This window comes from Trachymyrmex cornetzi, unplaced genomic scaffold, assembly GCF_001594075.2.
Source record: "Trachymyrmex cornetzi isolate Tcor2-1 unplaced genomic scaffold, Tcor1.1 scaffold4, whole genome shotgun sequence".
In the NCBI taxonomy this organism is placed as follows: domain Eukaryota; kingdom Metazoa; phylum Arthropoda; class Insecta; order Hymenoptera; family Formicidae; genus Trachymyrmex; species Trachymyrmex cornetzi.
The window spans coordinates 85,041-109,163 of record NW_017298743.1 but is presented as its reverse complement, the minus strand read 5'-3'; the positions used below and the strand labels follow the sequence as shown (position 1 = coordinate 109,163).

Sequence of the window (24,123 nt, the reverse complement as noted above, 5' to 3'; positions counted from 1 at the left end):
AGTATTTCGTTCGATAAAAAATTTTATGAGAGAGAGTGGCCGATTATTTAAAGATATTCTCAAGTTACTGGTTTGATTTTCACGGCATATAACGCCATACACTGTAATATATTACACTGTAATATATTGCAGGCCGCTGAAGTATTAAACGATTTGTATTCTCATGAATTTATAGGTTTTAGTAGAATTAATTTTAATTTAGCAACATTTATCTAAAACATAAGTCAATGTAGCATTTAAAACATATATACATATATATAATAAAATTTTCCACATTATAGTCAGCGAAATCAAAGTTATATAATGTACAAGGCTTATAGAGTGACTAGGATATAAAACATAATATATGAAATAAAAGCCGCAGTCAATTCTTGAATATAAATTTATATATTTGCCACTATTTATAAAATAAGAAAAATATAATAACATTTTGTAAATTAAATAAAATTGCGGCAAAGTTAAATAAATTTTTAAATACGTAAAATATGGTTATAACTAAAAATATGTCAGCAGCTTTTGTTGCGTAGGATATCCAGTTTTCAGAGACTGATGACAAAAAATCATCAGGTAGTGTCCAATCAAGGACGTTATGGGTAAAATATTGATTCGGAAACGCCTAGAGAATTTATTCGCGATATAAGTCAGGGATAGGAATGCGTCTCATTAAAATTGCAAAGAAAAAGACACGAACTTTGAGTCTGGACCCGCAACAAGATTTCAGATTTGTCCGCTTTGCGCAGATCGATATGTCTCGTGAGTCTTTTTAATTCAATACAGCGTTGCTTTTTCAGGAACGGTCAAAAATCGATTTTTCTCTTACAATAGAAATAAAGAGAAAGAGAAAAAGAATAGTAACAACGAGACGCTCTAAATATACTAATTGGAGTCTGAAGACTTCGGTATTGAATAAATTAGATATGTCTGTCGGCAAATCAATCATTCCGATTTAGTTATTCTGATTTTATCGTTCGCGATAAACATTGGCAAAAATCGTACCATATATAATTGTTGCCTTCGACTGTGCCATTTTGTGCCCTCCAAGAAAATATCTGAGAAAAACACGAGTGGGTGAGAACGCGTCCTTTTTCTTTTATCGATGAAGCCAAAGAATTCGCAGAACTCATTATTATTCTAGCAATTTTAGAAAGCGCCGAAACCGAGAAATTTAACGTCGCTCTCGATAGAAAGAATAAGGTATTTGGAGAAAATAAAATTCTTAACAAATACTTTCTTATTCTCGTCTTTCCGTTCATGTTTTCAATGATTGACAAGGCTGATTTTTTTCATGCAAGCCGATATGAAGACGCGATGAAATACCAGTAATGCAAATTTCGGGCATGGAGGCCCGAAGGATGCGTCGAGGCTACACCTGTTGCATCGAATGCGAATGTTAGTAAACGTTATGTATATAATCTGGTCTTCTTCGCCAGAATCTGGCAAACAGATTGAGAAATTGCGTTTAAAAATCGATTCAACTGTTAAAAATACAATATGCCAAACCATTTAATTTCCAGGAGCACTGAGAGGAAGTTATAGTAATTGCAAATATAAATACAAGTCCAATAAATTGACTATGCAGTCTGATTACAAACCAGTAATAGCTTAGATTTATGCTAGAACTAATATTATCACATACTCTAAATATATAACAGTAATGTATAAATAACAGTGCATGTTTCTATAAGTCAAATTTTGATTGAGAAACGCAAAATACCTTGATAGAAAAGTGACATGAGTGAAAAATTTATCACTTGTGAGATATTGAGAAAAGAAATTAACCATAAAGGCTAATATATTTTTCTGGAAAAATGATACTTTTGTAGTTCATTTGCTTTGTAACATAGAAAGAAAGTAAAGTTACAGAAATTACAGATTCACTACAATTTTAATTAAAACATTATTTCAATTCAGAATTTTAAAAACGTTCTATTGAAGAGAGAGAGAGTTGCTAATTTTGAGAGATGTCACTTTTCTATCAACATAGAGATCTTTCTTTTCACAGTCGTTTAATTAATACGGTTATTATTCATTAAAATCTTATGAATCAAGAAATATTTTTAATTTAAATTGTAAATATTTTCGACATCACGAAGCACTGATATACAATAATGGTAATGTCGAATAAATTGTACATTTATTTTCATCTTTATCTCCAACTGCGGTTAGAAATTCTACCGTTTTATTTTGCAATGCTCTTGATATATTGCGAATGCTTTGCACGAAATAGAATAAATCTAATGACAAGAATACGACCGGGTGATGATCGTTTCTCCATAATATACTGCTAATTAGATTTCTGGGCCTATTGAGAGCGCAGCGTGATCGTGCGATCGATACCCGGCAGATCGATTCGTAGGAATCAGCGTACTTTACGGATCCTTTCACCGGAACGTCGTAAATTAAACGGAGAAATTATCCGCGTCATAGCTCGCCAGGCCATATTTTGTCATTTTTTTAACCCATACGTGTCTGCTTTCGCTGACGGCTTTATCGTTTCGCATGGTTAAAAACTTTCGCATTCGTTTCCGGTTCAAGTCGTTGATTGGCACCTATTAGAATTAAAAAATATACTAACTCGTAGATGCGCATCTTTGTTGCAATAAATTATTTGGAAAGTCTGCACTATTAGATAACTAAGAAAGTGTGTCCGGTTTTGGAAAAAACTAACTGCTTTGTTTTAATAATTAACAGAAGTGAGAGAGGATGCAAGAATTCTAAATTATTTAAGCAAAGGAATTTAAAATATATTGTATACTTTCTGACTTCATAAATCCTGTGTTAAATCCTATTAATGCTTAACTTTTCATAACATACAAATATTGTTGATTTTTTATTTCATTATAATAATTTAAATAATTCTATTTATTATTTATGATATTAGAATCGTATGATCAATAATATGCTGACAATAGTACGCATTCTTTCTCTGAGAGAATTTTTTTTTTAATTTACTCTGAAAATATGGTAGTTGTGGTACATTATAATACTTTAAAGATTTTTACCATGCATTTCAGCAGTAAAATTAATCAAACTTATATTTTATTATAATTTTATTAATGAATGAGAGAAATTTATATAAAATTCTTCAAAATACAATGTTGTCCCAGAACTACCATATTTTCAAGGTAAATTCTAAGAAAAAATTCTCTCCGTGTATAAATATATTATAGACAAATATTGTCTAATTACATATATAAAAAAATTATAAATGCAACTAAAATAGAAATAAATGATTCTTTCTCTACTCTATACCTTTTTAAGATCTTATTAGGATCAACATTATTAAATTAATATGTGATATTACTATTTGTGATATTACTTAATTTGTGACATTACTTCTCTCTAATCCAGTTCAACTTGTAATTGTATTACAAGACTGAAAATAATTTCGGCGCGCGTAATAGTCTGCAGATATGTATATAAATTCACATCGGAAAAATCATTTAAGTACTATAAAAAGAACTAGCTTAAACCCCATTAAAATTTTAGTTACTCAATCGTGTATTCACATTTGCAGTTTTAAGACATTTCGTTTATTTTCTACTTGAGTCATATAAATCAATGGAAATACAAAGATATATACCTCTTAAGTTTTTTTTCATAAAAGATATATACAGTACCTATTATACTTTATAGGTTTCATCCTTTTATTTGGTACAACAGTTTTTTTGTTCAAGGAACATCTATACTTGATATCCTTTTTTTTGCCCTTTTTTAAAAAGGTTCTTTCTACTTGAGTCACGCTAAATTTTCTGGATAACCAAACAAGTAATAGATCTTCGGTTGAAATTTCCATGTTTACGTATACGTGTACACGGAGAAAACTGCGCAGCAATGATTACTGTGCACGCGCTAGTCATCGCTGTCCAAACAGCGATCATCGTAATTGTTACTTTTGTGCGGTGAAAATTTTTTCTCGGCACAGTAATCATTGCTGCGCGTCTTTTCTCCGTGTAGGGAAGAAAATCATCGGGATTAGGAATGTAGGAAATCGCCTCGATCGTCGGTGGAGCTGTGGAAGGTGTCGGAACCGGCGAAAAACCCGTAGCATACACGTCAGTGAAACTCCGCGGACTGCTGCGAATTTATGGTACGCGGCTCGAGCGTCGCGTCGCGTCGTGCCGCGCCCGCGCACGAGATTTATCGGCGCTTGGCCGAGTTTCGGTAAGGTAAGTTGAGTGAATTGTAAATGTTTCCGGGCAGAACTTCACCAAGATGGCGTCCCTCCGCCACCGGGGGCGAGTTTGTTTACGCCTCATGACTCCCCACGTGGGAAAGGCAGCATGGCGCGCGTCACGGCCTCAAACGCACAAATCGCCACGGCCTGAACGCGGCCGCTCTGCCCATCTGTCGGGAGATTCAACGAAATGGCGTGCTGCACGCCTTCGGCCCATCTTCGACCTTACTCAACCAAGGTGAGGATAGATAGATTTCAACTTCCCCGACTATAGAAATTCGCTAAACGCGATAATATGAAGGAACTTTATTCATTCTCACTCGCATAATTAATCGTTTACTTTAAATTTTAAACTGGACATAAGAGTACAATTTATATATGCGCATATTTTGATTGAAAAATGTAATAACCTAAAAAAAAAAGAAAAGATTAATCAGATATTCTGATATATGTAAGTTGAATTAGTAAACATCTCATGCATCTATTGCTTTTTCAAAAGATGTTAACATGAAAAAAGATTGTATAACTGTTAGCATGTTCCAATAATTTTCAATTTTATCAAGAAAACTGGTTTTTTTTTTAAATATTTTTGTAAAAGGAAAGAGGTGAAGAATGTATATTGTACTATAAAAATTATTTAGTACACTCCATCATACACAGAAAATGTATGTTTTATATTTACTAAATTATCTTTCGAGAGAGAAGTTATGTTCGTACAAAATTCTTATATAACTTTAACTTTTTTTTTATTACGTCTTTCGTAATTCATTTTTCAGTCTTTCAATGAAAGTTATTGCATAATTGATCAAATGCAGACAAAAATTCAATATATTTAATTAATAGACAATAATACTAATATAAAAAATTTAATCATAATTTTATAAGCGATATGCAAACAAAAAATTCAGAATATAATAAAAATATAGTAAATATAATAGGAACGTGTGTGCGTATTAAAGCTAAAATTTTTGTTTTATAGAATAGCAGTATTATTTAAAATGCTTTTATAAATTTTATTAAAAATTAATAGAACTTGGAATATAATTAAGACATTCTTTTCTTGAAAATATATACCTCTCTCTTTTTTTTTCTCCTCAGTATCTATCTTTATGAAAAGTTGATATATTTAATATCCGGACGATACGATATTTTTATGTGATTATTAAGCACTGTATATAAGTAGAACATTTGTATCATAGATCATTAATTTTCTTGAAATTGTATATTTTATATGTCGCTCATAATACCGCAGATAAGAGCGTAAAAAAGTTACTTAATTAGCTTTGATTTGTCGATAATTTTTATTTTACAGTATCCAAAAAAATCTGACCTCACTAACTCATGTACATTTATACACCTGCACGTTTCATCTCCTACATACTAAAATTACTCAAACAGTCGATACTATACCGATGATCTGTCTACAACAAAATTGTGCTCTATTCTATTTTTAATTTATCACTGGCAATGCGATCTATATATATTTATTGTCAATAAAATTAAAGAAAATTTTATCGAAAAAATAATAATTCAAAAATAAATTGTGTCAAAACGCTTAGTTTTCCGCATTAAACGTGCCACTGTGACAAGTCGTGAAATCGCATTGGTTCAACGAAACAGGTATTTTCTATTTCTTTAATCATCGCGTTAAAAGTTTTCCGCACGATAATATCCACTGTGCACGACAGCGGCGTAACTTAGGAACTCCGTCAGCGAGATACGCGTGAACGCTAAACGGGTAGTAAAAGACATTCTACGACTTTATGGAAGTTTCCTTACGATCGCCTAGACGTTTTCTTCGTTTTAATTAATCCATAAACACACGCTACAGAAATGCAGTAAATTCGCTGGCTGTGAACGTCGAAGAATTTTATTCCGACGTGACGGCGCTCGGTGCACGATGACGATCATCGGACAACGGTTCAATCGTGTCCGTCGTCTCACATCGCTTGAATTTTTGTTACGCGTCAAATGTTCCCGTAAGCACGCGGCTCCGAGGAAATAATTAGTCACGTCGGGGGAAAATATAAACGCGGATAATCCCGCGCGTGGAATTCCCCGCGATTACTCCCGAAATCACGGCGCATTCCACGTGGTATTCCACGTGGCTCCGCGAGTTTGCTCCGACGAATCAGCGACGGTGGAACGCCGGCTTCTCGATCGAACTTTTCGTCACACGTGAGAAAATTTGCTTCCGTCTATTTTTCTCGCGCGAGGAAATCTTCGCGAAAATCAAGTCCAAATAAAATTCAGGTAAACAATGAGAGTTCCTCAATTTGCAAAAAATCGACAATTAACGCTGCAGTTTATCGTTTCTCGTCCGATTGAAAAAATCTGAAAAAAAAAAACTCAACGAATTTTGTCCCATCGTTTCTCGATCGGCTCGATCGACAAATTTCCTTTGCGTTTCACCGTCGCTGTTAATCGTCTTGGCTTGCACATGGACTCTGTCTCGACTCACATTTCATGCGTTGCGGTGCGTGCTGTTTCCTTCGGGGCATCTGCGTCCTTCGGGAGTGCTCGGTTATCCGTGCGGCCTCCAGTTCTCTTCGCCTTCGACTGCGATCGGTTGGTCCCCGAAAAGTCAAGCGATCGGAAGTGCCAAGAGAAAGTATCCTTCTAATATCTTCCCCCGGGATTAGCCTTCGCACCTGGGATAAGTCTTGCCTTCTTCTTCCGGTTTACAACACTTGTGGTCACCAACTGGCACGTGTCCCGACGACCACTATCTCATCGTGATCGCCGACGACCCGCTCATCGTCAATCTTGATGCAATCTTCGCGATCGCCATCATTCTATGGAGGGCTCGCGGCCCACTTTGTGCACCCTACCGTAGGTACGTTGACAAGGAACCGATTACGAGGCGAAGCGACAAAACACCTGTCAAATCTCAAAGCGCAACCGGGAACGCAAAGTTCCAAGGATCTCTCACTTCTGTAAAATCATCTGTACTCGCATCGCCATTTCGGAGCCGATCGACGGTGATAATTCGCGTCGATGTATCGGCGGCTGAATTAATTAGCCTCGGGCTACTATCGTCACTACATTCTCCACCGGTCGCACTGAATTGCAGGTAATTCCCGATCTCGCGATACCGGACTGATTTACTCCGTACTTCGTGCACCAACCCCTGGTTCACCACTTTTTTCTGCAAGCAATCATGAGTGTCACTCGTCACTTTCCCGATCGGTCGTCGTGTTAACACCAGTACGCGATAATGCTCGTCTCGGACGACCGCTATCGGGATTGTGTTAAGAGATATCTGATGGATACATCGAAGGAGGGAAGGGAAGAATCCCGATAATCACGCGATAATCTTTTTACGATACGTGATTCGCGATGACACGTCGCATTCACTCGCGACGCGCGCACGATACTTGGCGTACATACGTAAGTATCGAAAGATCTCAAAATCGAAAACCAGAGAAAAAAGACAGAGCGAAAGAGATAATCGGATAGATAATTATGAAACAAGTGAAAGAGAACACGTGTAGATAAAGAGGATAAAAACGCGGCAACGGAGAGCGGACGAATGAAAAGAAAAGAAAGAATTCGCGTGGGAGAGAAAGATAAGGAGAGAGAGAGAGAGAGAGAGGGGGAGAAAGAGAGAGCGAAAGATCCGGAACGCGGTAGACGGAAAAGAAGCGGGGAGGAGGTGGAGGTGGTGGCTACCGTCGTTCGTGGATCGCGAAATCGAGCGGGCGGCGGTCCAGCGCTGACTGACTACGGACTGGCGTCGCGGCGGCAGGCCGTGTGGTGGGGGGGACCCCAGGAGTAGTAGTAGTCCTCTTTCCCTCCTCCGACGCTCGTTCTCGTTTCCTCGCTCGCCCGCTCTTCCTTGCTAGCCTCACTCGCGCCCGCTCGACCTCTCCTTCCCGCCTTCCGTCGCCCTCGTTCTTTCTCTCCTCCGCGGCCGCGATCGCGTCCGCGTCCGCGTCCGCGGCCCGCGAACGAGGAGGCCGACGAGGCCGCGAGGAGGCGGGGAAGGGACGCGGGAAGGGATCTGCGGAGAGACATCCGCTGGACGAAGTATACCGAGTGAATGAGCGAGATCCCCGTGGGAGGGAGGAGAGGGAGACGTGTGCGCGTCTTGTTCTCTCGGTTTGTACCCATACACGCGCGTCGCGACGCGAGCAGACGCGAGACGCGAGGGGTCTCGCCGCACCAGCGACGGCGCAAAAGCCAGCCACTCTCGTCTGCGAATGCACCAAACTCTGGCGGATGCGCTCCTCACTGCAACGTGGCCGCGACGTGGCACCCACGCGTCGTTCTCTCTGTCGCAGTCCAATGCCGCGATTTTTCTCGTTGCCGTTCGCTTTTTTTTTCGCCAACTATCCGGGCCACGGGATTTTCGGACAGAGCTGGTCGGGATACTGAATGAAAAAAGGAATCAACTGGATCCGGAGGGCCCCGTCGACAGATCTATGGGACTATAAGCACGCTCGCGCGCACGGGGGAGGTCGGAAAAGGAGGCGGGGTCGACGACTATGTCGCTCCACGAGGGAGGCGCACGAGGGGGGAGAGGACGTCGCTGTAGCCGCGGTGATTCTGATAGCAGCCGCGAGCGGCGCTGCTGTACGACGACTATGGTACTACGGCGACGCGGAGCCACACCTAGGAGTTTCTCGAGATTTTCACGAAGAAAACCGTGTAGGAGGATACTGCTGGTCGTGGTGAGTACTCGATCGGCATTGTTTGTTAGCGAATTAAGAGTGCGATTCGTGGGTAGATCGACAAGTAAAGCTGTCGAGCGTATTACTGAATATTTCGAGATCTAACCTCAAAACGCACAGTAGATGTACAAAACTATAAAATTTGTTACGTTAAAGATTCTATGCGTCCCGACTGCTTCCTTTTGGGAAAATTTGTAGCAATATGTATGTATGCTCCACAATATATGTTGAAATCAATATGTACAGTTGTGGTACGTAGAAAGGTATGACGTCAATTTAATTGGAAATTGTTGAAACTTTTAGGAGACTAATAGAGAATTATATACATATTAATTAAAGCTGCTTTTCCTATTAAATACAAAACATTGGAAAATACCACTAAGTTAAAGTTTATTGTTGCGTTATCAACAGTTCTAAAGTTTTGCTGAACATTTCTCTTTTACTAAAATGTATATGCTTATACTTTACAATGCGTTGTATTTATTAAATATATTATTAATATATGCTGGGAGATCAGTTTACTTAAAGCTAATATCGAAAGTTACCAAGTAGTTAACAAACACGTAGTGTTGTAAACAAATTTTTTCAACAATTGTAAAAATGATTATCTTTTGACATTCACGATTTATCTGGAATTGTTATTAAGTGTTTGTGATCTTCTTATTCTAGCAACTAATATTTTCAGGAACGGTATTGTAAAATTTACAAAAGAGAGAGTTGTATATTTATAATTGCAATAAATTTGTTCAATTATCACTTTCAACAATTTGAATATAACGTAGTAAATATTATATCACATCATTAAATTATTATAAAATTCACTATAAGAATCACTATAAGTGAAGAAATAATAAGATGCAATCATTCTCAAAATCTTCTTATGAACAACCTGTTTTAATGAGCAACTTCTTGAGAAACTTCATTCTTCATTTCTGAAAAACTACTTTCTTCTCGTCGCTTCCTTCACTCAGCGATTCGTCGCTCTCTCCAAGAAATCCTCTCGGATTCGAAAAAAATTCCTGAAAGATATTGTTTTTAAAGAATCCGGTGATCTGTACTGTCTCGATTTGAGAGCTCGTTTTGGCGGGCACCGGTGGAGGCGCTGGCAACACAGCAGTGTTGCGGGGTGAACCGTACCAACTGGCAGGCAGTCTCCGCCCACCAGGCGGAGCCCGCATGATCTATAGCGTCATAGAACACCCTTGCCGTCGTGGTAGGAACAGAACGGCGACGCCCACAGTGCGGAACGTGCGCGCTGCACCCCCGCCGCCGCCGCCGCCGCCGAGGGTCGAGGATGTTTATGCTCCTGCCACCGTGTCTCTATCTAGTCGTGGTCCTGGCACTGCGCTGTTTCTTTCCTGTCGTCATCGTCGTCGTCGTCGTTGACGGCACTGCTGCTACCGTCGGCATACGCTCCCCGGCTTATCCTTCGCTTCTTCCATCCGGCGCGCGTTTATTACCGCTAAACATTCCTGTCAATTAAAAGTGCACCAACGCCCAATTTACCGGCGGTCGTCTGTCGTTCTGGCGAGCTTGCCCCGTGGATCAGATATTAACGAGGCTAGCCACGAGGATTTTTTCTTCTTTTTTTAATCTTTGTTCTTGTTTTTCTCCATTTTGTTTCCTGGCGCACTTCCTGCTGGATTCGAGAGAATATAGCTGTACTTATGGGCTTTTCGTTAGCGCGCATGCAGATGTACCTTGGTTTATGATTATGGCGCATGGCTCTCATTTTCACGGAGACAGAAGCGTTCCAAAGGGAGGCAACATTTTTCCGTAATGCAATGCTAGGTTTTTTTTTCGGAGCACGTATCGGTGGATATATCGACGGGGATGACAGGTATAACATAGACATTTTGCAATAAAAGTATACATGATATGGATAGTTTTCAATCATTATTTATTGTCTTAATATTATTTTGGTAATCATATTTATTATATGATTTAGGCAAGGATTTATGTGCTGCATATGAATTGTATCATATCATATATGATCTAAACCATTACTAGATTAAAGATAATTAATTATGTATATAAAAATTTATAATTAACGTGTTTTTTTTATTAAATTATACAATTACTATTATTGTACATAAAGAATAAGGTAAAAGAGGAAAGTATTTTATGATGAAATTAGTGAACGAGGATTATTTACGTATTTATATTAATTAATAATTTTACGATATTTACTATTTTTTTATTTTTAATAATTAAGTATTGAATATAAATATTGAATATACAAATATTATTTTTAATTACTTAATTTCCGTAGATTTTTATTTGACACAAGATTAAAAATAATCTAAATGACAAATTTTTTTGTATAGAAAATTTCCTGAGTTTTCGATTTTTATTTACATAATTTTGTAAAAAAAAATTTACGATTTCTGCTAAATTTATTTCTTAATTGCACTTGTTAATTTTTTAATCTTTTTGTATTTTATGTAGGTAAAGATTTACATTTTGATCTTTGCAAAATCATGAAGAAAATAGAATAATTATAAGAAGCACATTTTATTTAGGAAGCAGTTGCATTATTTTTGCGGAAAAGTCGAAGAGTTTGCGTCATTTTTACTCACACGCATTAAATATTAGATGACATTCTTATCGGACAATTTGGCTGTAATCTAAATTTGTTAGATTTTTCCAAAAATCATGTCTATATATGTTGATAAGATATTTATCAGAATTTTCTAAATAAACAAAATAGTAGTCAAAAATAATCTATAGGTATATTAAACAAATATAAAAAAAAGCATTTTCCTTTTTATTCGAGAATCTTCTAATAGCGGCTTAATGCAATTTATAAGTTGATTAATAAATAAAATCAAACTAAAATCGGCTGTTATATAAGTTTAATAACATTATAGATATATTTTTAAATATTTTAACACAAAATCCAAATTAAATTTTCGTAAAGCAAAATTCCTCAGGAAAAATAATCTCTGTTTTTTGGTTGCATTATTATTTTAAAAAGCATGTAAACAAAAAATTTACTAAAACTAAATAAAAAATGAATTTAAATTAATTTATATTAATTTAAATTAAATATATATTTAATAAAAATTAATCTCTAAATTAAATTAAATCTTAATTTATAAAAAAAATTGAGTTTTATTATATTTTTAACTTTGTCATGTCAGTGACAAATGTGAAAACGAGTACAATTCTTCAGTTTGGTTTCTAATACAGATGAAAGCAACGGCCAACTTATAAGACACTCCGTAAAAATATCGCGAACATATGTGAATTGCTCTCCTTATGTGAGCGTTGCAATGTAAGATTCATTCGCGATACCGCATTCGCGATATTTGGCTCAAAGAGGTGAAAGGCTAGCTGAGTGTGTCGACAACAACGTCCGCTTGCCGAAGAAAGTACGTATCTCGCAGTCACCTTAGATTCATGAAATAAATTCTTCAATAAATCATTAACTTGTATGTTTGACGGCTCTCATAACTTTGCGATAACTTTCCTCTGTGCGAAAGGTTCCGTCCAGGCTAATATTTCTTCCGACGTCTTACCAACGGTAAACTTTATCCAACCAGTGCAACTCGGAGTATTGTACATGGTCAGTACGGGTCGGAAAACGATATGACCATGTTCCCCAAGGAAAATAGCTAATGTTGCGATTATGCGTTTCATTTCTTTTTAAAACATTCCTGTTGCCTCGTTAAAAACAAAATTAATCATTAATATCAAAGACTCAAATAAAATTGTATACAGAATATAATTTTTAAATAGGGAAACATAAATTAAACAAAATATTATGTAATCTACATGGAAAGAACATACTGAAGTATCTAAAAATTTACCTTATAAATACAGATTTGAAAATAATTTTGTTGAACTATCCAAATAATTATATAGAACACTCAAAAGCTAGTTGTTAAAATATCAATACTTTTACAGCATTGCTTATTATTGCTTGAGTCTCATACACGATTATTTTGATCTAACAAACTTATTTTTAGATCTGTATCTGGTTTTATTACATTTTTTAATATTTCAGTAAAGTCGTTCTTTTCATGTAATTTTGACGATCAAAGGAGATGCACTTTTTCCAAATTTATAAACAATTTTTTAATCATGAAAAAATAAATTTTTCTTTACGATTATATAACACCGTGACGAGTAGCCAAAAACGATCTCGTGTAACGCAATAGACGCGTTTGTGTCTCCTACTGTTGACTGCGGGAGTTCCTTTTACGAGCGCTGCCGATGTCGGTAGACGCACCCGGAGGTACTAAACTTGCGAATATTTCGAAAGACAGCCCGCTATGCAATGACAATGTGGGTCAGTGCACAAGTCCGTCGCGCATAAATTTATGTGTGTACGTGTGTCTATACTTGCCGGTAGTGCCAAACCCCTGCGGGGCCGAAATAAGTGCACCTCGTAAAATAAAGTCCTCTCTCAGAGCTATCTGCTGTATCCACGGTGGCAATGTCAATCTTGCAGTATCGCGACAATCCTCCTAGATCTCGATTCTCGCGCGCGTCGAAATCCGCGTGGGTATGCGAGCGTGTGTTTGCTGTCAGTCCAAGCCGTCAATCTGTCAGATAACAATAGGCGATATCGATAATCTCGATGTAATGCCGATGCAATACTTAGACGAGTAGCATTGGGTTTTGCTATGTAGCGAGACTTATTCTGTCAACCATTGAATTTTATACGCTTTTGTAATCTTTTGCTGGAGACCTTGCGGCTCGTCAAGCGCATTTACTGTTTCCTTCGATGGTCCATACCGGAAACATTTTGAAAGACATAAATGCAATAGAAAAGCGAGACATAAATGCAATAATTGCCGTAAAAGATACGGAAAGAACTGTGCGGAAATGTTTAAAAATTTAGCTAGATACAAATCTGAAAATAATTTTATACCATCAAAATAATTGTAAGATACTCAAACTCGTTGCTAGAATGTTAAAACTTTTTGCAGCATTGTCAGCAACGCTTAAACGTTCTACATGGTTATTTTGATGGTTTAACAAAATTATTTTCAGATCTGCATCTAACTAAACTTTTAGATAAATCAGCAAAATATGGAGAGAAAAATAATTATCATAAAAAGAGAATAAAAAGGTTATATATTTTATTTTCGTAACGTGATTAAATGATACACAAGTTGATTAAAAATGAGATTAACATTTTATACGATATATTATAAATTTGTTATAAACAGCACATTTCAATAAGTACATTATATCCAATATCTATTTAATGTAATATTATATACGTATATGTATACATTACATTACATTTTATATATTATGTTAATATACGTATATAAGAATAAAAAATCGTATGGCAGCAATAGAAATGTAAAATAAGATTGCACGTACGGAGAACCAGAACCTTATTGCTATATTTAGATATGCCAACACTACACAATTTTTACATTCGGCACGTCCGACAATTTCCTCTGATTTGTTCTAAAAATTCTAACGCAGCAACGCAATAAGAATCGTCCAGCGAATAGCGAATTTTACGTGGGCGGTCATGTTTGTACGTGTGCGTGTACAATTGTGTCTATATATGCGTAATCGTGGATAACACCATACGACGGACGTACGCACACGGCACGCTTGAAAATAGATCTACTATCGACATTTCGCTTCTCGCGGCCATAAATTTGGCTGAAAAAATCGCGTATACGAAATAGTTTACAGACGTCGATTGCCGCCAGCTAAATACCCCGGGTTTGTTGCCGAATCGAATTGCATCTGTGCGAGAGTTACAGGCGTTTACATTTATTTTTTTATCGCGTCTCGCATACATATATCCCTTCCCTTCTTCTCTCCCCTATTTCTCTCTTATCTTCTTATTTTTCTCGATCCTAATAGAAGAAGAAGCGCACATTTTTTAACCATTTATTTTGAAACTCGGCGAGAGATGATAGGGAAATTCGTTAGAATCGCGTCATTCACCAAGGAACAATTTTCGGACTAGGGCACAAATTGAGCAAGGGGGTGAAGGACGAGGACGACTTCTTCCGTGCGATGCGTCGTGCGAAGAAAGCGTCACGATTCCTCTCTCTTTTCATTTTCTCCATCTTCTTCTATATTCCACCGAATTCCTCCTTTTCCCCGAGACCTCCATGAATTATCCCGCACTCGTTTCTCGAGCGTCGAAAGGAAAGTCGGTAAGCGAGAAGGGCGAGATAGAATAGAAAGGTTCGTCGAGTTCGAACGAAAGGGGGAGGGGAGGCAGAAGCAAGATGGAACGGGATGGGAGGTCGCATTTCCAACAAAGTAACCTTCGCGTAGTTTCAAAAATAGCCCGAGCGAGCGATCGAGTCGACGATTAGAATACCTTCGGGTACCGGATGAGAAGATTGACCGACCGGAGGCGGCCTGTTTGAAAATAATTGCCGCGATGTTTCGACGTGGAGAAGTCGCAGATGAACCCCCCACGGTCCGTTTGTTACGGCTCACCTTTTTTTTTTTAGATCGCTGATAAAGCTCGTCTATCGTGTGACTTTTAACGATACTTATACGAAACGTCCGATACTTCATGAATTTTATTGAATCATATGCGTTAAAAATGCAACTAGAAATTAGTATACGTCCCGATGGCTATTGATATCGAAGCCAGGAGAAAAATGAACCACAAAGTTTAATACGAGATACTCACTGCTTCTCGATTTATCAAAACCTAAAATATGTTTTGATATATCTAGTAGTTTCCATGAATATTTAATATTGAATAGAGTTGAATATTGGGCATATATATTAAATATTAGAAATAACCGTACATGAAAGAATGCATACGGTTTTGTTAAAGTATCTGAAATAAAAATTTAGCTACAGATTTAAAAAGAATTTTATTAGATTATCATAATAATTATGTTGGATGTTTAAATTGTTGGTAGAAATTAAAATTTTTTGCAGCATTGCTTATCATGTTTGAAATTTTTACGCGTAATTATTTTTATAGCCCAACAAAAAAAATGTTTAAATCTGTATCTGACTAAATTTTTAAATACTTCAACAAAATCATTCTTATCGTTTTATATACTGAGAGAAAAGTGTTTGGTATTTGTGGCTAAAATTGCATTTTTTAATAATTATGATATATTAGGGGCTCCATATTATTATAATTATTACTGCCATAATAACAACGTCATATTTACAATTCTCTCAAATATGAAATAATTGTACTATAAATTATGATAATTTTAAATATTAATATTATAAAATATAAAGATATGAAGTATACATAAAATAAACATTTTTATTTAGTAAATGCAATCATAATTATATTTAGCGAAAATAATAATTTTCTTAAATTCACTTACTAATTGGTAATAACAATTAAAAAATATGTTAATAAAAACTAAAGATTTTCAAGCAATGTGTACAACTTTTATTGATAGTATAATTAACTATATTTGCATAATTTAAACGATTATAAATATATTTGTTTCCAAAAATGACTATAAATTATATTGGTTAAATTATAGTAATTGCAGTTATTTTTTTCAGTATGATTAGTACATGTTAGAAAATGACATAGTGACTTTTCGAAAGGAACAATTAGTAGTATGATTATGTTTTACGTTTGTTTACAGTATTATATTCCAATTATGTAAGAAGTAAAATTAATTACTGCTGTGTAATTAAAAATATTACGCTTTGACTTTCTAGAAATTTTATACGCAAGTATTATCTTTACGAAATTATATTTTAATTAATAAGGATTTTTTTTACTATTATTTTTTTACTATTATTTTCTTTTTTAACCCGTTTACATCCTGCATACGTTGTAACGTACATCAAATTTGAAGACATTATCCCTTGAAGTTATTTAATTCTATCGACATCATCTAATGGACATAATAATGTATAAGTTAAAATAATCAAAATTTAAAAAAATTAATTGTTGAATTACATATTAAAGTGCGCATGAATTGAATAAAAAAAAATGTTTACATTGCGTTTTAATAAAATCAGATTTGAAGGAGTTAAATACTGCAGTTTTGTTCAATTTTTCAAGATGTATAAATAATTTCAGATGTATAGCAATATTATGTACATGAATTCAGAATAAAATGCAAAAAGTATCGAGAGTATCAGTTGTAGAAGTTAAATTCTTATAATTACTTATCACTTCGCATATTTTATCCTTATGTTTCATTACGTTTCGGTCTGAGTACCGGCATATTTTTGTCCACGTTAAAAAGTTACGATTGCAACGCGGACTCTATCCGCTCTCGTACACGCGACATGGTACAATTTTTCATAGAGGTACGAGCGATAATATTGTGAACTTGGCGAGTGTAAAGTACCAGAAACGCAAGCGGACTGTTGGTGTGGATGGAAGACGTTAATTTATCTCTCCACTTTTGTAAGGAACGTTATCGCACTGTAATTCGTTCATGCACGTCGACATTCTCTTAACGCAATTAATCCTACTACTTGTGCAAGGAACACTTCGATATCAAAGAAAAATTAATTTCACACCGCTTAATTATGATACTGAAGTGGCAATTTAAGTGAGATATATAGGAATTAATTTACGTAGCAAAAGTAACACTCAAGTATATTTAATTACTGCTTAAATTATTAATTTCTCTTTTTCTACTTCCACCACTTACAATATGCTTCACATGTAAAGTTTAATCTTATCTATTTAATGCTCAGGATTTAAATAAACTCTCTATCTTGTAAAATAATTTTCTTACATTTATAATTGTATATCTAATATAATGATATTGTATTTATCATATTATGCATGCATAAACATTAGAAATTTTTAAATTAAACATAGTTTGATTTTTCCTTTTTTCTTTTTGAACAGTTAAAATAGGTGATAGTCTTTTTTTCTCTGTGCCATTATAAATAAGCGTTACACGTTTGTTAGGCGAAAATAAAAGTTTTACGACTCGATCGAGAGGTCGTTTCTGGATTGCGAGGGTGGTCCAGATCACGCGCTCCATTTTTTCACAGGGGGTTGTGGACGGAGAATCTAGTCACTATTACTCTGTGACATTGATTGCAGTCACTAGATTGTCCATTAAAGCTGTAACCATTTTTAACTCACGCACTTCCGTGAAATTTGACATAGTGTTATTGCTTTAATAGTAATAACTGTCAAAAGGTATTTTACTTATATATCTATCGAAATAATTATAATATAATATATTTTGTATAAATACGTCCCACTTTTGAAAACAGATTAAGAAATCATTTACATACACAAACATATAAAAAATATGGGAAATGTATAGCATGAATGCAATGTGTGCGATAATGTGCTATGATGTTCTTTTATTCAACAAATAAATTAGGAAAAATTAAATCGTACGCATAAAATTTTTCTTTACGCATACGAAAAAAATTCACTGTTTATCAAAATGTATCGTTTGTAACAAATTTATCTGCCCAGATTTATAATATATTCTATAAAGTATTATATAACTTCATTTATTTTAATCGCATCTGCGAAATAAAATGGACAACTTTCTTTTTTTTTTATGGAAACTATCTTTCTCTCAATGGAAACGTACGCATTTCAGAATACTTGTTTCGGCTCTTTTCTTTCAGCCGTTATGAATAATCGTGCACTTTACGAGAAAGTTCTGGCCACGCAAGAAGTTTGTTCCGCAAAGTTACTGACCGCCTAACATCCTTTTAACTTAGAATCTGGTGTCCTTTAGGTAACCACATTAAATCTGTCAGCGGAAGTCGCATTCCTTTTCGCAGCCGAACGAATCGAACGTCTTTAAATGATATCCTTAAAGGGGCAAATGCCTCTGCGTAAGAGAAGACCTCTTTTCACCCTGAAGCTACAAAAAACATCGTCCCATTTAGCTCCCAAGCGACGTAGATCTAGACGACCAAGATCTCGTCCCGATTGGTCAAACTCGAAAACATTTGAACTGAATTCGAAGCTTCTTCTGTCTCGATAGAGAGGATCCCGATGGAGACAGCAGGTCAGACATTGAGTGCTAGCCTAGCATACAGCGCCAGCATTCGTAGAAGGTTCGTTGCAGGGTGTGCGGCGGTTACCGGGGAGGTGATAAAGGGGGAGGTTGGTTGAGGAGGATGACGGGGGGATGGCAGTTGTCGGCAGTACGACGAAGGAAGAGGTGGAGTGTCGAGAAAGAGAGAGAGATAGATAGAGTGAAAGAGAGAAGCCGAGGTCCGTCGGTATCGATCCGGGCGTCTGCGGTAGATTGACACGTGTCAGGCCCGCCTCTCTCTCGGTGCCGGAGAGAACGAAAGGAAAGCAGCGGGTGAGAGCAGGACGGTGGCCGCCGTGAGAAGCTGCGGAATAAGGGTGAGGAAGCGAGAAGGAGCGTCAACGGCGGCGGCGCGCGGCGCGGCGCGGCGTCGAAGGTGGAGGAGGACGACGCGAGGGCCGTCGAGTGGGTGGTTGGCCGGACGGGGGCGGCGGGCGGTAGAGGAGGAGGGGGGAGGGGGTCGAGGGAAAAGGACATTAAGGTGCGTAATAGCCAGCGGGGCGAGCGCGCACCGCCGCGGCATCGATTAGACAGAGGCTCCCTCATCCCATTGCTAGAATGCAGCCCACCCTCTCCTCTTCGTCCTCCGCCACCTTCAACCACCCACTCACCCGCCATCCGTCCCCTCCTCCTCCGACGCAGGGGTCCCCACGACCACCCACCCTCCACCTACTCCGTCGAACTGGAGAGCCCCCGAGTACGTGCTCTACATACACACTCGCGCGCTTATGTCAGTTCCTGTCCTGCTGCCGGCGCTGCCACTACTGCCGCCACCGAGAAGGAGAAAGAGAAAGGGAGACTAGAGAGAGAGAGAGAGAGAGAGAGAGAGAGAGAGAGAGAGAGAGAGAGAGAGAGAAAGAGAGACACAGCATCGGAGAGTGAGAACGGTGGACCTGGGGAGAAAAAGAGACGGTGGCTATGGCGAAGGGTGGCCGAAGCCACCTCTCTACCTATCCCGTGGCACCTACACACGCGCTTCGGGGACACCAACGTCTAACGTCGTTATAAACATTAACGGAGCGGCTCAATATTCCCCGGACCTTGCATCCCCCTGCGTCTACCTCTGGTCCATCTCCCTTCTCGGGCAAGCAGGTCCCTTCCTCCTCCCCCTCCCGCTTGCCGGACGTTCGCATGCTGCGAGCTCACCTTGCTATGGTTTCCGGGTCCTACGAAGGTTCACCTACTTGGTATGCTTCGGACGACTGAAGTCGAAAGGGTATACTCGCCACTTCTTAGCGAACGTACGAAACATTGAATGGTACTTGCGGCGTAACCAGCTCTCGGACACTACCCGTTCGCCCGATAACGCGGGCTTTTGTCCGCGTTCGCTTCTTTTCCAGCATCGCTAATAAACAAACTCAGAAATGTAGACTTTTCAATATATCTGTCATGGCATGCCCAAGTCTTAAAAAAGTTTAGAAATAATATTTTTTTTAACAGATATTGAGCCGTCACTTTATATATAATTATATCAAATGTTTAGCACGATTGTGTGTAAATATACGGAAAGATCGATTTTGCTGAAATATCTAAAAATTTAGCTAAATCACAAATCTGAAAAATAATTTTGTTTGGACCATCTCAAAATAATTATGTAAAACTCAAATTGGTTGCTAAACTGTTAAAACTTGTTGCTGCATTACTTGTCATCAACGCTTGAGAATGTATTCTGTATAATTTTTGGTGATCAATTATTTTGCAGATTTTTAGATACTTCAGCAAACTTATTTTTTTCCAAGTATAAATTGCAATATATATATAATTTTCGATTATTTGTTACGTAAAAGAACTTAGAATTAAATTTTTGTGAATAGAGATATATTTAATGATTGAAAGAAAATTGGGGGAAAGAAACGTTATGCGACGAAGTCAGAAATTGGAAAGGATCTATCCTCGCATGTTATTCTGATACTCAAGTCCTAACGACTAAACGGGACAATAAGTGGCTCGCCGGAAATTGTAATTAGAGGCAGAGAGAACCGAACGTCCGCCATTCCTCTTACAGATACAAACAAGTCGAGCAGAATTACGTTAGGGAGATTCAGTCGATTTCATACGATCACTCGGCGGATCTCATCGTTCCTTGAACCGGGATAAGGAGGAGACCGATGAAAAGGAGGTTAAGAGAGTCTGCGGGAATGGGGCCCGTGGTCGCTTACGGCTTCGGATCGGGATCGTCTAATTTCGTTGGACGAGTCCCGCAAGGATTCTTCTCTCCGTCGCGTCGTCTTCGTCGTCATCTTTTGCTCGCTCTATTCGGACTTCGATTTCGGTGACGAGGTCGTACAAGGCCAGCGCGTTCGTGTCCGAGGGATCTGATTATTGTTAATTATAGCGGGCATTAAGAGCGAGGGAGGGTGCGGAACCCTCGATCATTCTGACCAGATTAGTGATGATCGAAGGTGCGGTAGATGCCATTCCCCATGGAAATCGCGCTGACCTTTTTACATTAGCGCGCGAATCATTATTAACTACAGCTAAAATATGTGATGTTATTCCATAAAATAATCAGTTTTTAAAATAATATTTTACTCTCAATTTTATATATGTGTTGTGCACAGAAAAAATGATTTTTTTTGTTCAAATATTTAAAAATTTAGCATATGAAATTATTTACATAAATACTCCATATATTCATCTGTTTACACATAAAAAATGATTTTTTATCAAAGAAGTATAAAAAAATTTAGCTATATACTAATCTAAAAATAATTTTGTTTACCAATAATTATATAACAATCTCAAGCATATTGAATAAAAAGTTTTGACATTCTAGCAGTTAATTTAAGTGTCCTAATAATTATTTTGATGGACCAACAAAAATTATTTCCTAATCTGTATTTAATTAAATTCTTAGATACTTCAGCACAACCGTCTTTTCCGTGTAGAAAAATTTTAGGAGATGAAAGTTATGGATTAAAATAATTGCAGTTATGAAAAAAGATTGCGTACTTACATATAACACACATTATTTTAACATAGTAAAACTGTAATAATCGTTATTACGATAAATTGGTGTAAAATCAAGCTGTAGCAAATTAAATTCCATCAACAAGTATTATTTATTTTTCGCAGTTTCCCGTCTTCCTCTTCACGATCAGATCACATAAGGTCTTTTTAAGAAGTAATCTCGCGTTTTTTTTTTTATTCGTTGGCAGCAGGTGCGCATCCTTTTTCCGGACTGCGATCTGTAATTAAGGATTAGTCATCGACGATCCTCGATCAACGACGACAACGAGCAGTACTAGAAGTGTTGCTTCGACCATGGATATTACATTGACGTATCGGTGCCTCAGCGACGTTCACGCGAGCACCGCCCAATTAATGGCCATCCTTGTTTTTTCGACAAATACTCGTAAATCTCAGCGCGAATCTGTCCGTCCGGTTTATCCACGATACTCGTGGAAATCGTCCTCCTTATTAATGTCGTACGCGTGTTACATACGTGACACGATGGATTTGCGCGAAATTGTTCGGGTTTCGAGGGATCTCTAATCCGTCGTGCTATTCGCGTCTCTTATTAAGGCCTGTTTATTTTGATTTATCGACTTAGTTTTGCTTATACCCGGCATTAGAATCGCTCGATCTGTTGGTTCCATGATTCCCGCAATATCTGCAGTCATTTTTACTAACATAAGAACGAGTTATTTAATGTTGCCATTCAGTTAAGTTTTTTTTTTACAAGTCACTGAATAGTCACTAGTATTTAAAATGAATTGTTATATCTGCATCTTTTTTCACTAAAAACTGATGACATGAAATATGTGAAACGTAAGTATTCTGCTAATATTTTTGTTATCTCATCTGATAGCAGTTGCTATACTCGTTTACTTTGCTAACGGATAAGTGCTAGTCTAGCGTTAAGTTTGTCGCTTTTAAGTTCCAAATACATGTAAAACTATAAAAAGCGATATTGATTTTCGAAGACTACAAATATTTTTCGCACATCCGAAGAATACTTTTTATCTTTTGTTGTTACATTTCTTATATATCTTTTTTATCGTTTGATAAATTTATCTATTTTTTGCTTTAACTAAATAATATATTACTATACTATTCACAGGCTATCCAAAGATAGACTAGTGAAAATAAAAATAAATCTTTTTGTTTAAATGACTTTAGTTACTCTGAAAGTTTGATAAAAGGTGTTACTTTCGGTTATTATTTTAGTGACTGAAAAGTTACTTTTTGTTACTTTTTTAGTCAAAAAGCAAACACTATTTCACTTTTTTCCGAATAACTGGATAAAACTAGATAAAAATGTTAGTACATTTAATGAATAGACATCGATTTTTGTCATTGAAAGAATATTTTAGTTAAAAACTGTGCTCTATATTAAGAGAAATGTTTGGTATGAACAACCATAATTTGATATGTGAATTATCAAAATTTTGGTATATTTTAATGTATAAATTGTATTGTTCTAATTAAAATTTTATTATTTTAGTCATAGTTTGATTAAAATTACAGCATAATTTTTAAATTAAAATATAATTTTGGTAATATTTACATATCAATAAAATTATAGTTGTTTATATACCGAACATTTTCCTCAGTGTAAAAATTAACTTTCTGAAAAATTAATTCAGTTTATTTAAGTTTTAAAAATGTTTTTTTTATTAACAAACCGCACAAGATTTTTTTATATAGAATATAGATGGACTGTTGATGAAAAAAACGTCATATATAAATTCGCAAATGCATTCTTTCAAATATAGTTATAGATTGCTATGCACAGTATACTGAAATTATGCAGACTGCCAAGAGATATCGTAGAATATCTGCGGAAAAATTATTATCGAATATTACAGCTATTGCAAATAAGATTACGATACATTGTCTTGTTTCAACAGTTTCCGTTACAGAGTCTGGTATCGAGAGAACGAATTGCAAAAAATTCTCCGTGGAATTTGATCCGAAGTTTACTCTTTAAAGGTATATCGGCAACGGGGGAATAATCCACCAAGGGTGCTCGTTCAGATCCCTTCTGTTATGCGGCCACGCGTGATACCCGACATCCGATCGAGAGCGGTTAACCCGGGCGCTAAGTTGGTTACGTCGTAACCGAAACATTTTTGCAACTTCTCGACTATACGCAAATCGAATTTCGGTCACGTCAAAGGTAAACTACGAACGACGACGAAACCGGGATCGGGGATATTAGTTGATAGAGAGAATAAAAGAAGAAAGGGTGAGAGATAGAGAGAGGGGAAGGAAGGAGGAGAGACGAGACGACACCGACGAGCGTGTTTCGGAGCCGGATGGAAATTTCATTCGCTAGTTTTCTCCGCTTAATAAGACGAGAGACGGA

General features: G+C 36.8%; 1 protein-coding gene across 1 annotated transcript in view; it reads right to left on the bottom strand.

The window, feature by feature from the left end:
• Positions 1-6,692, bottom strand: part of tio (zinc finger domain-containing protein tiptop) — a 161,145-nt gene extending 154,453 nt beyond the window's left edge. The window contains 1 exon segment of the mRNA XM_018512253.1: positions 6,639-6,692. The gene's annotated coding sequence lies outside the window, so the exon portion shown is untranslated.
• Between the last annotated feature and the right edge of the window lie 17,431 nt (positions 6,693-24,123).